General features: G+C 41.9%; 1 long non-coding RNA gene across 10 annotated transcripts in view; it reads right to left on the bottom strand.

Moving 5' to 3' along the window:
* The window catches only part of LOC129643388 (uncharacterized), a 323,134-nt gene that overhangs the window by 149,918 nt on the left and 158,494 nt on the right, over positions 1 to 14,722 (bottom strand). The window contains exon 4 of one of the 10 annotated variants that reach the window (XR_008710269.1): positions 8,409 to 8,751. The exons of the other annotated variants lie outside the window; for them this stretch is intronic. This is a non-coding gene — a long non-coding RNA (uncharacterized LOC129643388). Of the gene's footprint in view, positions 1 to 8,408; positions 8,752 to 14,722 lie in introns of those variants that run through there. 10 annotated transcript variants of the gene reach the window in all.

Here is a 14,722-nt window from a genome sequence, read left to right as displayed (position 1 = left end):
GTGGGGGTTCTTCTGTCCTTAATCTTTGTGCCAAGGATCAGGCCAATGAAAACTGGGAGCACAAGTCAGGTACTTAGCAGATTTTCCGGCACGTTATGAAGGGGATTCCTTGGCATGCTTTTCCCACTACTTTTTCCTCCTATCCTTCAGCTCCTCTCTCCTCTCTGGGAATTTGAGCCCAGCCAAAACCTATGGTGCCTGGCTTTAAGACTTAATGAAGCTCAGACTCTGATGTCTCATTGTAAAAATTCAGTTAGAGACACAGCGATAGGTTAAGAGATGGATTTGTTCAGATTCAGAGAGAAACACACTCCATGGTGTGGATCATCACAGAGGAGAGTGCACGGGCCTTGGAAAGTGGTGTGGTTAGTTTTTGTGAGCTGGGTGATTTCATATGCTAATGAGTGGGAGGATCATTTTAACAACTGGGGGAACCACCCACTCCTGCATCTTTTGACAGTGCCTTGGGACTGTCCTGGCACCTCTGGATGTGTCAGTTAGCTTGCAGATTGAGGATCAAGGTTTAGTTGAATTTGACTTTTGATCTTGGACCCATTTGATTTTAATTGGTTTATGTTATGCCCTTGGGCTATGTCATGCTTTCAAAAGTTGTGCCCTGCCCCCTTCCCTCCTGTTCCATGCTCTTCTCCTGAGCCCCATCCAAGCCCACAATGTTGCCTCTACAATCTTCTAGAGGGACAACCAGCTAGCTGGCCTATGGGAGGGAAATACTGTATAAGATCCAATCCCTCTAGATATTCAGGCCTTCATCTTCCATGTTTCCTATAACATGTGCAACAACAGCATCTCTCAGTGAACCTGCTAAGGTGGGTGACAGGCACACAATGCCTGCCAGAAGCCCATCTGCTGGCATCCCTTCAAGGGCAATTGAGCTTCCAGGGATAATGTTTGCCACTTTGGGAATTAGCCCTGCAGGCCATTTGGGCCCACTTTCCACCCTTCTCCTAAAGTTACAAATATACCCCTGGATCAAATCTCTACTCCACTTTTATGGAACATCTGTTTTGCTTCCTCTTATCAACTTGTTCTTAAGCTACTTACTAACTTCTACAGCCAGGACCCTGCCCCCTTGTAGGCAACATTGCTAGACTCCAGATATTGTGAAAATACTCTTAATGTCCCTAACAGGACTAGATAATCTACCCCTTTGTCATTATTTCTGCTATTACCTAGATTGGGTTTTTGACAATGAAATGTTTACCATTGGAGACACCCTAATCTGCTCTTATGGAAGACTAGGGGAAGAAATCAGTGACTCACATTCCTTCAGAGCAATAAGAGGATAAGGTTTATGGCTGTTTCACCAGGTTCCCAGTCTCAGGGCACAGGCTTCAACTGCTTTACATCATGATATCTATCCCCATCTGTGGTGGACAAACCAGCAATGAATTAAGATTACAACCCCTTAATCTTACCCAGCACTGGTCATGCTGGAGACCTTGAGGATGACCAACTCCAGTCCGGGGGTCCCAGGAGGTCGACCTGCCTCAACCTGTTTAGGGATCTGGTTCTCAAAAGGTTGTCATGCCTCAACCTGTTCAGGGATCCGCCAGTCCAGGGGTCCCAGGAGGTTGACATGCCTCGACCTGCCCAGGGATTTGATCTCCAGGAGGCTGTCATGCCTCAGCCTGCCTGGGGATCTGCACCCTGACCCAGGGATTCCTAGCTCTCAGGTTGCAACAGTACTGGGTATGATAAGCTTCAGAAAGACTCACTCCTAAGGAAGTCTACCCATGAAAATAGAAGGAAGCCTCTTAGTTGTGGGACTGTGCCCAGTCTCAGCAACAACTCAGGAGTTTAACGAGAACCCTGTTGCCTTTCTGGAAAGTCTAAAAGAGACCCTCCAAAAGTTTCCCAATCTGAACTTGGACTCTTACAAGGGACAGGTGATTTTAAAGGACAAATTCCTGTCCCAATGTGCATGAGACATCAGGATAAAGTTACAATAGCTACGGACCTTGTAGCCTCTTTAGATGAGATGGTCCAGACAGCCACCAATACCTTTTATAACAGAGAACAGGAGAGAGAGGCCAAAGCCCAGGAAAGGGAGAGAAGAAAAGAGACAAGTCATGCCCAGATGCTGGCTGCCCTCCAGGGAAGCCCTATGGTGAAACTAGAGTCCTTAAAGGACAAGGCATGAGGCAAATGCCTAATCTGTAGACAGGCAGGACATTGGGCCAATGAATGTCCAAACTGTGACAAGTCTCCTAAAATGGCTTGCTACAAATGCCATCAGTTGGGGCATTGGGTGGCACTCTGCCCTTGGGACCCAAGAGCCTTAAGGTCAAGTGCCAAGCCTTCCCTCACGATAGTTCAACAGGACTGAAGCAGCCTGCCCCAGCCAGCCCGCCTGTCACAGATAACCATCACGGGGCTGGAGCCAAGAGTGCAACTGGATGTGGCAGGTAGTTCCAAGAATTTCCTGGTTGACACAGGGGCTACCTACTCTGTCCTGACCTCCTGCTCCAGAGCCTTCTCCCCCAGCTGCTGCTGCTGTTGCTGCTAAGTTGCTTCAGTCGTGTCCTACTCTGTGCAACCCCAGACCTGTACCATTTTGGGTGCTACAGGAAAAACAATTACAAAAAGATTCACCTGAGCACTTCTTTGTTGCTGGGGTGGACAAGTATTTCCCCACCAGTTTCTGGTGGCCCCTGAGTGTCTTATTCCCATATTGGGAAGAGATCTTTCCCTGCCTTCAAAATCTTGCAGCTAATGCAATCCTGATAGAAGATGCTTTAAAACTCTCTTTTGGGGGCAAACTATTTTTACCAGCCACCAAGTGAAACAACTCCTAAATGGGAGAAGCCATTTATGGATGTCTGATCAAAGAATCCTCAGATATCAAGTAGTGCTAATGGAAAATCCAGGCCTGACTGTATCCCCTTGTGAGGTTCTTAACCCTGCCACCCTCCTGCCTACCCCCAAGGGCTCACTTCCCTTTCACTCTCGCCTAGAAACCTTGGAACACTTGACAAAACCTTGAGAGGGATTGTCAGAAGGTCCTCTGAGCAGTCCTGAGGAAATCTGGTACACTGATGGAAGCAGCTTTGTCTTGGATGGAAAAAGAAGAGCTGGATATGCAGCAGTCTCCAATTTTGATACCACAGAGGCTAAACCTTTGCCACCAGGTACTTCAGCCCAATTAGCTGAGCTCATAGCCCTGACTCAAACTTTAGAGCTGGGAAAAGGAAAAAGAGTAACCATTTTCACTGACTCCAAGTACCCTTTCTGGTGCTACATGCACATGCTGCTATTTGGAAAGAAAGAGGCCACTTGTCCCCAATCAAATATGGTGATCAAATCCTTAAGCTCATGGAGGCAGTCCTTCAGCCTGCTAAGGTTTCAACCTCCCACTGTAAAAGACACCAAAAAGGGAGCACGGAAGTGGCCCAAGGGAACCAAGCATCCAATCAGGCAGCTAAGAGAGCAGCATTACAGAACAATGACCTAATAGGGGTTGCTGCCTTAGTTCCACAGACTAATTTGCCAGAAACTCCTTCATATACTGAAAGTGAGACTCTTATAGTTAAGAGTGAGGGCTTTCAAGAAAATCACATGGAGTGGTTCCAAAAGGAGGGACTCCTCTTTCTGCCTGGGAACCTCCAATGGAAGCTGGTTAACTCCTTACATGCCACCACTCATTTAGGTGAAAAGGCCCTCCAAAGGTTACTAAAAAGGTCCTTCAGAGGAACAGACTTCCAAACGACTATAAGGCAAGTGGTCTCCTTTTGTCCCACTTGCCAATTAAACAGCCCCCAAGGAGCTTGAAGACCCCAGCTGACCTAGCCCATCCAACGACTTGGGACCTACCCAGGAGAGGACTGGCAGATGGACTTCACCCAGATGCCAGTTTCTCAAGTGTATAAATACTTATTAGTCATGATAAATATATTCACAGGATGGACTGAAGGCTTTCACACCCGGACTGAGTAGGCTGAGGAGGTGGTAAAAAAAATAAAAATAAAAAAAACACTGCTCCATCAAATCATTCCAAGATTTGGTCTGTTCAGGTCATTATAAAGCGATAATGGGATATCATTTACTTCTAAGGTCACCCAAGGGGTCTCTAAAGCATTGGGCATTACTTATTATCTGCATTGTGCCTGGAGGCCTCAGTCTTCAGGAAAAGTAGAAAGAGCCAACCAATTCTTAAAATCGGTGATAAAAAAGTTAACCCAGGAGACCTCCCTGGGTTGGAAGGAGGCTTTACCAATAGCTCTCCTCTGCACCCGTATTGCCCTTAAGGAACAGGTTGGTCTTAGCCCTCATGAGATGCTATATGGGAAGCCTTTTGCTTATGTCAATGATCTCTTCCTAGATCCAGAGGCTCAGACCCTCCAGTCTTATACCATGGCCATTGGACAAGTCCAACAGGATATACACTTGCTGGGTGTCACCCAGGGCCCAAAAGATTCTAAAGAGTCACCAGTGTATGCTCCAGGAACTCAAGTCCTAATTAAAGTCTGGAAAGATGGTCCCCAAAGGCTCAACTCCAGCCCACATGGAAGGGCCCCTACCCTGTAATACTTTCTACCCCCACAGCAGTAAAAGTACCAGGACATGACTTCTGGATTCACTACTCATGAGTCAAGTCATGGAAGAAAAGAGAAGAAGCACTCAATACATCTGTGAACCCCTGGGCAATCTCAGATACCTATTCAGAACTACAAATGAGTGCCATTCTAATGAACACCCCCAAAATTAAGTTTCTGGGAATAAGATTTCTCAGGCTATCTAAAGAGCCAACACAGCTTGGCAGGGGTTGTACTCCAAAATAGACAGGATATAGATCTCCTGATCCCTGAAAAAGGGGAGACTTGAGCCATCTTGAATGAGATGTGTTGTTTATGGGTAAATACCTCTAGCTACTGTGTTGATCACAATAAACTGTGGAAAATTCTGAAAGAGATGGGAATACCAGACCACCTGACCTACCTCTTGAGAAACCTGTATGCAGATCAGGAAGCAACAGTTAGAACTGGACATGGAACAACAGACTGGTTCTAAATAGGGAAAGGAGTACAACAAGGCTGCATATTGTCACCCTGCTTATTTAACTTATATGCAGAGTACATCATGAGAAACGCTGGGCTGGAGGAAGCACAAGCTGGAATCAAGATTGCCGGGAGAAGTATCAATAACCTCAGATATGCAGATGACACCACCCTTATGGCAGAAAGTGAAGAAGAACTAAAGAGCCTCTTGATGAAAGTGAAAGAGGAGAGTGAAAAAGTTGGCTTAAAGCTCAGCATTCAGAAAACTAAGATCATGGCATCTGATCCCATCACTTCATGGCAAATAGACGGGGAAACAGTGGAAACAATGGCTGACTTTATTTTTTGGGGTTCCAAAATCACTGCAGATGGTGACTTCAGCCATGAAATTAAAAGACACTTACTCCTTGGAAGGAAAGTTATGACCAACCTAGATAGTATATTCAAAAGCAGAGACGTTACTTTGTCAACAAAGGTCCATCTAGTCAAAGCTATGGATTTTCCAGTGGTCATGTATGGATGTGAGATTTGGACGATAAAGAAAGCTGAGCACTGAAGAATTGATGCTTTTGAACTGTGGTGTTGGAGAAGATTCTAGAAAGTCCCTTGGACTGCAAGGAGATCCAACCAGTCCATTCTAAAGGAGATCGTCCTGGGTGTTCATTGGAAGGACTGATATTGAAGCTGAAACTCCAATATTTTGGCCACCTCATGCGAAGTGCTGACTCATTTGAAAAGACTCTGATGCTGGGAAAGATTGAGGGCAGGAGAAGAAGGGGACAATGGAGGATGAGATGGCTGGATGGCATCAACGACTCGATGGACATGGGTTTGGGTAGATTCCGGGAGATGGTGATGGACAGGGAGGCCTGGCCTGCTGCAATTCATGGGGTTGCAAAGAGTCAGACATGACTGAGCAACTGAAGTGAACAGAACTGACCCTCTAGCTAAGTTAAAGAAAGTCTCACATTCCTCAAGAAAAACATCCTAGATCCTACACGACCTCAAAGAATGAGCTGGAGAATTCTTGGGGTTGCTACAATCTCTCTTTGGGGGATCCTGCTCCTGGCGAGGGGGAATTTGGAGTTGCCTAATGCTCCTACTAATTCCTGTTATCACCATATTGATGCTGTTTATGATTGCTCCATGTATTATCAATTGTCTAACTCTTTTTGTCTGTGCAGGTCAACAAGCTACAAAATGCAGTGCCAGTTCAACAAGGATATGTAAAACTACAGCCGACCACAGAAAATCTCACTCACCCTTAGATGAACACCGCTATAAGGACTCTGAGGCTTGTGACTAGCAAGAGGGGGATGTCCAATTCCCCTCGCTGTCCCAGTTCAGCAAGAAGTAGCCAGAGAGCCCTCGACACCCCTATTCCCAAAGAATTGGGCCTTCCATCTCTTCAGGGGAGAATGTTATGTAGCTAGAATAGGAAAAAGGAGTCCAAAATGTCTGTGGCTAAAAGACAAAGAAGGGACAAACCCGCGAAAATAGAACAAAGGAAGTTTGAGGACCGAGGTGAGGACCTCAGATGAAACAAACACCCCTCCTAGCTAGCCCAATTTACATAGGGCAGGCTCAGCATGGAGGAGACAAATGGATAAAAGGAGGAAGCCTAGAAAGATTGTGGCTTCCCTTCTCTTTGTCTTTTGGGTCAGCCCACTCTCACGCCTTGAGAATGTATTTTCCTTAAAACTGAGCTCTAACACAGGGCTCTAACACTGGTCTGTCATCGCTTCAAATTTTTGTTGCAACAAGACAGAACCAAGGAAATTACAAACTCCCCTGACAATCTGAATCAGAGAAAAACCTACAATGTATCTAACAATGGCAAATGGAGAAGTTGAGGTTAAAAGAGAACAAGTTACCTGCCTTTGTTGCAAATTAAAACCTTAGAGTCAAATTTTGTCTTTTTTCACTCCAGGGCTTTGCCCTCTATCTTACACTAATGTGTCTGATGATCTCATCTCAGAAGCAGAACATACTAAAGGATAAGGCTGTGTCTTTATCTTTTTATCCCCAAAAGGTAATTTACTGCTGAATTTAGTTTGTCGCTGCCAGACTGAAATCTGAACTGAATGAAAGATACTATATATACTGTTTGTGCATTCTTCTAAGGGAGCTGTGTTTTTTGACTTAGTTTCTTTAGTCACTGAGAACATTATTCTAACTGGCATTAACTTTAGAAACTATGAACCCTCCCAAGTGACCAATAAGTGTAAAAGCATTAAGTACCACCTGCTCAAGTCATTTATCTATTATATTGAGTATATTGATTGCTAATACCCTGAATTTCCAAAGTCTCATGCCATTTGAATTGCAAAGATCATAAGTAATTTCATCAATTCATGAGAATCTAACTAAAGGTAGGAGAAAGTTCTGTACACAGGTTACCCAGATTATAGTTATCAAGAATCAGACAGCTAAATTTTAACATTTCTGATCTACATAAAATTTATGAAATTAGATATCTCTTCCTACCTTTACTATGCATGCTACTATATTAATATTTTCTACAGCGGCCAATACTTCCTAAGAAGTTATGTACATATTAATCTCCTGACAAATATTTGCTATAATTCTTCTTATTTCATATTATTTATGTTTTATACCTTGTTTCCAAATGTATTTTTTGAATTTTTGAAATCCACTGTCATAAAACAATATGTTTGTTCTTATCGTAAACACAAATTATATCAACATCACTCATGTAGGTTTTAATTTCTCTCCTTAGAAAGTTGTCATTTGCCAACTTTAATAGTTGAGGTTTTAATAGAATCCTACTAACAAATCCCGCGGACGGAGGAGCCTGGTAGGCTGCAGTCCATGGGGTCGCTAAGAGTCAGACACAACTGAGCGACTTCACTTTCACTTTTCACTTTCATGCATTGGAGAAGGAAATGGCAACCCACTCCAGTGTTTTTGCCTGGAGAATCCCAGGGACAGGGGAGCCTGGTGGGCTGCCGTCTATGGGGTCGCACAGAGTCGGACATGACTGAAGCGACTCAGCAGCAGCAGCAGCAACTATTTCAAAGCTACATTTTTTTTTTTAATGTACACATCCACCCATACAGTTGAGCCACCCATACAGTTGAAGCATAAGAGGTCCAAAATATGGCTTTTATAAGCAATATATATTTCTGTGCAGATGCTCTGCAAAGCAAAGATGATTTTTAAGAAAGAGAAAATATTCAATTATTTTTTACATTTAATTATGCTATATTTGAAATGTCATATTTGGAGAGTAACATTAGGTACTCTAGTGCACTGGGACGACCCAGAGGGATGGTATGGGGAGGGAGGAGGGAGGAGGGTTCAGGGTGGGGAACACATGTATACCTGTGGCGGATTCATTTTGATATTTGGCAAAACTAATACAATTATGTAAAGTTTAAAAATAAAATAAAATTAAAAAAAATAATAAAATATTACATGTAAAAAAATAAAATAAAATATTAATGTTCATTTTTACGTGCATGAAGCACCCACAATTTCCTCCATCCATACAAGCTAGAAAAAATTAAATGCACTTGACCACTGAATAACATGGGCTTAAACTGAGAAGGTCCATTTATATGCAGAATTTTTTCCATAAATGTTCAGTAGGTCTTCTGTATCTGCAGGCTTTGCATTCATGGATTCAAATAACTGGGGACTGAATTTCAACCGGCGTAGGTTGAATCTATGGATGCAGTGGCTTCCCGGGTGGTACCAATGGCAAAGAACCTACCTGCCAATGCGGGAGACACAAGAGACACAGGTTTGATCCCTTGGTGTGGAAGATCCTTTGGAGTAGGAAATGACACCCCACTCAAGAATCTATGCCTGAAAAATTCCATGAGCAGAGGAGCCTGGAAGGCTATAGTCCATGGGGCCGCAAGTTCAGACACGACTGAGCAACCGAGCACATGGATGCAAAACCTGTGGCTACAGACAGTGGACAGTTCTATACCAAGTCACATAAGGGAATTTAGCATCCATAGATTTTGGTATCTGAGGAGGCTCCTATAACCAATCCCCCATGTATACAAGGGATAGCTGTACTAAATTCTATTAGCCATTATAAAGATGACACAAGTTTAAAGATGTGTGAAATAAATACAGATTGTAAAGGGAGAATAAGTATTAAAAGAATAAGAAAATCTGGGTTGCAGAACAAGTAATAAAACAGTCACTCTTCACGAGGAGATAAAGATAGAAATACATTATCTCTGCTCAGACTAGGATGCACACTAGGAATAAAAAGGAAGTCTGATGCAAAGTTCAAAGTTTCAAACAGAGGTAAAGGAGGTACTTATGTTACTAATTCAAAAAGACATATGAGGATGGAAGTGCTTCAGTTTTATCAATTTGAAACACGGGTGAAAGTGAGTGGTGAGAGACAGGAAGTAGGGACTACGTGAAGGATACAAGCATAATGATTTGGGCCTGGTGTGATCAGGACCCTGGTGAAGGTCTAGGCACTTAGATGAAAAAAGGCAATATATTTGGAAGTTTTTTTTTTTATGTGTGTGTGTCAGTTCAGTTCAGTCACTCAGTCGTGTTCGATTCTTTGTGACCCCATGAACTGCAGCACACCAGGCCTCCCTGTCCATCATCAACTCCCGGAGTTCACTCAAACTCACGTTCATCGAGTCGGTGATGCCATCCAGCCATCTCATCCTTTGTCATGCCCTTCTCCTCCTGCCCCCAACCCCTCCCAGCATCAGAGTCTTTTCCAATGAGTCAACTCTTCACATGAGGTGACCAAAGTACTGGAGTTTCAGCTTTAGCATCATTACTTCTAAAGAACACCCAGGACTGATCTCCTTTAGAATGGACTGGTTGGATCTCCTTGCAGTCCAAGGGACTCTCAAGAGTCTTCTCCAACACCACAGTTCAAAAGCAGCAGTTCTTCAGTGCTTAACTTTCTTTATGGTTCAACTCTCACATCCATACATGACCACTGGAAAAACCATAGTCTTGACTACACGGACCTTTGTTGGCAAGGTAATGTCTCTGCGTTTTAGTATATTTAAAGATATCATTATATACTGAAGAAGCTCTGAGGTTATCAAAATAGAGGCATCAAAAATTGATCTATGATAGATAAATTCATAAATGAAACAGATTGTCCAGCATTGCTGATTTTACATTTGATATGCTCAAATACTACAACATTTATAACTCATGCAATGGAAGTATTAACAAGGATTGTTAATGTAAGGCAACTTAAAATTGCCCATAATGAGAATTTTCTGGTCCAAGATGGTGTAGAAAGACTGAACTCTCCTCTTCCTACAGACACCTCCGTGCAAAGCTATTCCTCCTAAAGAAGAAATGAGATCTGATTGAAGAGCTTATGGACAACAGAAGATGGATGGACCACATAAAGACAGATTGGAAAGGCAAAAATATAGTATTTTGGGGAAATTCTCCCCAGTACAGTGACCTGTGTTAGGGAGGGATATCTTGAGGAATGCTGTGCAGACTTACTGCCCAGAAAGTGAAAGTCGTTCAGTTGTGTCCGACTCTTTGCGATCCAATGGACTATACAGTCCATGGAACTCTCCAGGCCAGGATACTGAAGTGGGTAGCTATTCCTTTCTCCAGGGGATCTTCCTGATCCAGGGATCAAACCTGGGTCTCCTGCATTGCAGGCAGATTCTTTACCATCTGAGCCAGCAGGGAAATTTATAAAAACAAACACAGAATGTCAAACAGAACGAAGAGACAGTAATATCTTCCAAATGGAAGAAGATTAAACCCCAGGGGGAAAAAATGAATGAAATAAGTAATTTACCTGATAAAAAGAGTTCAAAATAACGATCATAAAAATGTTCACCAAACTTGGGAGAAGAATGGAGGAACATAGAACTTCAACTAAAAGTATGAGAAAGAACCATTTAGAGCTGAAGAATATAGTAACTTTAGTGGAAAATACACTAGTGGGAATCAGCAGCAGATTAGAATAGATTAGCAATCTGGAAGACAGAATAGTACATATCATCTAATTAGAATAGAAAAAAAAAAAACTAAGAATAAAAATTACACCATCATCTCATTAGATGCAGATAGATCACTTGACAAAATACAATGACCATTTATGAAAAAAAGTCTCAATAAAGCTTGTATAGCAGGAATATACTTCAATGCAATAAAGACTGTATAGGACAAACTCACAGCTACCGTGATACTCAGTAGTGAAAACCAGGACAAGGAACAAAGTGTAGATGTTCATACTTACCATGTTAATTGAATACAGTCCTATCTGCAGCAATCAGACAAGAAAAGGAAATAAAAGGCATTTAAAATGAAAGGAAGAAGTACAACTATCATTATTTATAATGAGGTGACACTATATATAGAAAACCCAAATGAGGCCATCAAAAAACCATTTAAATGAATAACTGACTTCAATAAAGTCACAGGAAATAACTGATATAGAGATTAATGCATTTCCATACACTAAAGACAAACTATCAGAGAAATTAAGAAAACAATCCCATTAACAGTTGTATCAAAATGAATAAGTTACATAAGGATATATTTAACCAAAGAAGTGAACGAACTATACTCTGAAAGCTTTAAGATAGTGATGAAAGAAATTGGAAATGACACAAATAAATTAATAGATATATTTTGCTCATGGATTGGAAGAACTAACATTGTTAAAATATCCATACATTGTTGATTACAAAGTAATCTACAGATTCAAAGAAATCCCTATCAAAATTTCAGTGCTTTCTTCCACCACAGAACTAGAACGAATAATCTTAAAATTTGTATGGAATAACAGAAGACCCTGAATGACTAAAGACAATCTTAAAAAAAGAAAAACAAAGCTAGGGATGCCACACTCCCTGATTTCAAAATATACTACTAAGGTATAGTAATCAGAACAGTAATGTACTGGCATAACAAAAGAATAGAGCGCCCAGAAATGAACCCACCCTCATATGATCAAATAATCTATGACACAGGAGACAGGAATATGCAATGGGGAAAAGACAGCTTCTTCAATAAGTAGTGCCGGGAAAACTGGGCAGCTACATGCAAAAGAATGAGACTAGACCACTTTCTCTTACCATATACAAAAGCAAACTCAAAATGTATTGAAAATTACCTTAAACTATAAATTTCTTTGAAGAAAACATAAGCAGTAAACTTTTTGACACTGGTATTAACAACAGTTTTTTGGGGTATGTATTCTCAGGCAAAGACCACAAAAGCAAAAATAAGCAAGACTACATCAAATTTTGCCCAAGGTAAGAGAAACCCAAGTAAGACAGTAGGTGTTGCAAGAGGGCATCAGAGGGCAAACACACTGAAACCATACTCACAGAAAACTAGTCAATCTAATCACACTAGGACCACAGCCTTGTCTAACTCAATGAAACTAAGCCATGCCCGTGGGGCAACCCAAGATGGGTGGGTCATGGTGGAGAGATCTGACAGAATGTGGTCCACTGGAGAAGGGAATGGCAAACCACTTCAATATTCTTGCCTTGAGAACCCCATGAACAGTATGAAAAGGCAAAATGATAGGATACTGAAAGAGGAACTCCCCAGGTCAGTAGGTGCCCAATAGCCAGCTGTGGATGTGACTGGTGATAGAAGCAAGGTCCGATGCTATAAAGAGCAATATTGCATAGGAACCTGGAATGTCAGGTCCATGAATCAAGGCAAATTGGAAGTGGTCTAACAAGAGATGGCAAGAGTGAATGTCGACATTCTAGGAATCAGCAAACTGAAATGGACTGGAATGGGTGAATTTAACTCACATGACCATTATATCTACTACTGCAGGCAGGAATCACTCAGAAGAAATGGAGTAGCCATCATGGTCAACAAAAGAATCCAAAATGCAAGTACTTGGATGTAATCTCAAAAACGACAGAATGATCTCTGTTCTTTTCCAAGGCAAACCATTCAATATCACAGTAATCCAAGTCTATGCTCCAACCAGTAATGCTGAAGAAGCTGAAGTTGAATGGTTCTATGAAGATCTACAACACCTTTTAGAACTAACACCCAAACAAGATGTCCTTTTCATTATAGGGGACTGGAATGCAAAAGTAGGAAGTCAAGAAACACCTGGAGTAACAGGCAAATTTGGCCTTGGAATACAGAATGAAGCAGGGCAAACACTAATAGAGTTTTGCCAAGAAAATGCACTGGTCATAACAAACACCTTCTTCCAACAACACAAGAGAAGACACTATACATGGACATCACCAGATGGTCAACACCGAAATCAGATTGATTATATTCTTTGTAGCCAAAGATGGAGAAGCTCTATACAGTCAGCAAAAACAAGACCAGGAGCTGACTGTGGTTCAGACCATGAACTCCTTATTGCCAAATTCAGACTTAAATTGAAGAAAGTAGGGAAAACCACTAGACCATTCAGGTATGACCTAAATCAAATCCCTTATGATTATACAGTGGAAGTGAGAAAAAGATTTAAGGGCCTAGATCTGATCGAGTGCCTGATGAACTATGGAATGAGGTTCTTGACACTGTACAGGAGATAGGGATCAAGACCATCCCCATGGAAAAGAAATGCAAAAAAGCAAAATGGCTGTCTGGGGAGGCCTTACAAATAGCTGTGAAAAGAAGAGAAGCGAAAAGCAAAGGAGAAAAGGAAAGATATAAACATCTGAATGCAGAGTTCCAAAGAATAGCAAGAAGAGGTAAGAAAGCCTTCTTCAGCGATCAATGCAAAGAAATAGAGGAAAACAACAGAATGAGAAAGACTAGAGATCTCTTCAAGAAAATCAGAGATACCAAAGGAACATTTCATGCAAAGACGGGCTCGATAAAGGACAGAAATGGTATGGACCTAACAGAAGCAGAAGATATTAAGAAGAGATGGCAAGAATACAAAGAAGAACTGTACAAAAAAGATCTTCACAACCCAGATAATCACGATGGTGTGATCACTGACCTAGAGCCAGACATCCTGGAATGTGAAGTCAAGTGGGCCTTAGAAAGCATCACTACGAACAAAGCTAGTGGAGGTGATGGAATTCCAGTTGAGCTATTCCAAACCCTGAAAGATGATGCTGTGAAAGTGCTGCACTCAATATGCCAGCAAATTTGGAAAACTCAGCAGTGGCCACAGGACTGGAAAAGGTCAGTTTTCATTCCGATCCCAAAGAAAGGCAGTGCCAAAGAATGCTCAAACTACTGCACAATTGCACTCATCTCACATGCTAGTAAAGTAATGCTCAAAATTCTCCAAGCCAGGCTTCAGCAATATGTGAACTGTGAACTTCCTGATGTTCAAGCTGGTTTTAGAAAAGGCAGAGGAACCAGAGATCAAATTGCCAACATCCGCTGGATCATTGAAAAAGCAAGAGAGTTCCAGAAAAACATCTATTTCTGCCTTATTGACTATGCCAAAGCCTTTGACTGTGTGGATCACAATAAACTGTGGAAAATTCTGAAAGAGATGGGAATACCAGACCACCTGACCTACCTCTTGAGAAACCTATATGCAGGTCAGGAAGCAACAGTTAGAACTGGACATGGAACAACAGACTGGTTCCAAATAGGAAAAGGAGTACGTCAAGGCTGTATATTGTCACCTTGCTTATTTAACTTATATGCAGAGTACATCATGAGAAATGCTGGACTGGAAGAAACACAAGCTGGAATCAAGCTTGCCGGGAGAAATATCAATAACCTCAGATATGCAGATGACACCACCCTTATGG

The sequence above is a fragment of the Bubalus kerabau genome, chromosome 2 (assembly GCF_029407905.1).
Source record: "Bubalus kerabau isolate K-KA32 ecotype Philippines breed swamp buffalo chromosome 2, PCC_UOA_SB_1v2, whole genome shotgun sequence".
Taxonomy (NCBI): Eukaryota; Metazoa; Chordata; class Mammalia; order Artiodactyla; family Bovidae; genus Bubalus; species Bubalus kerabau.
This window is presented reverse-complemented; position numbering and strand designations above follow the sequence as displayed.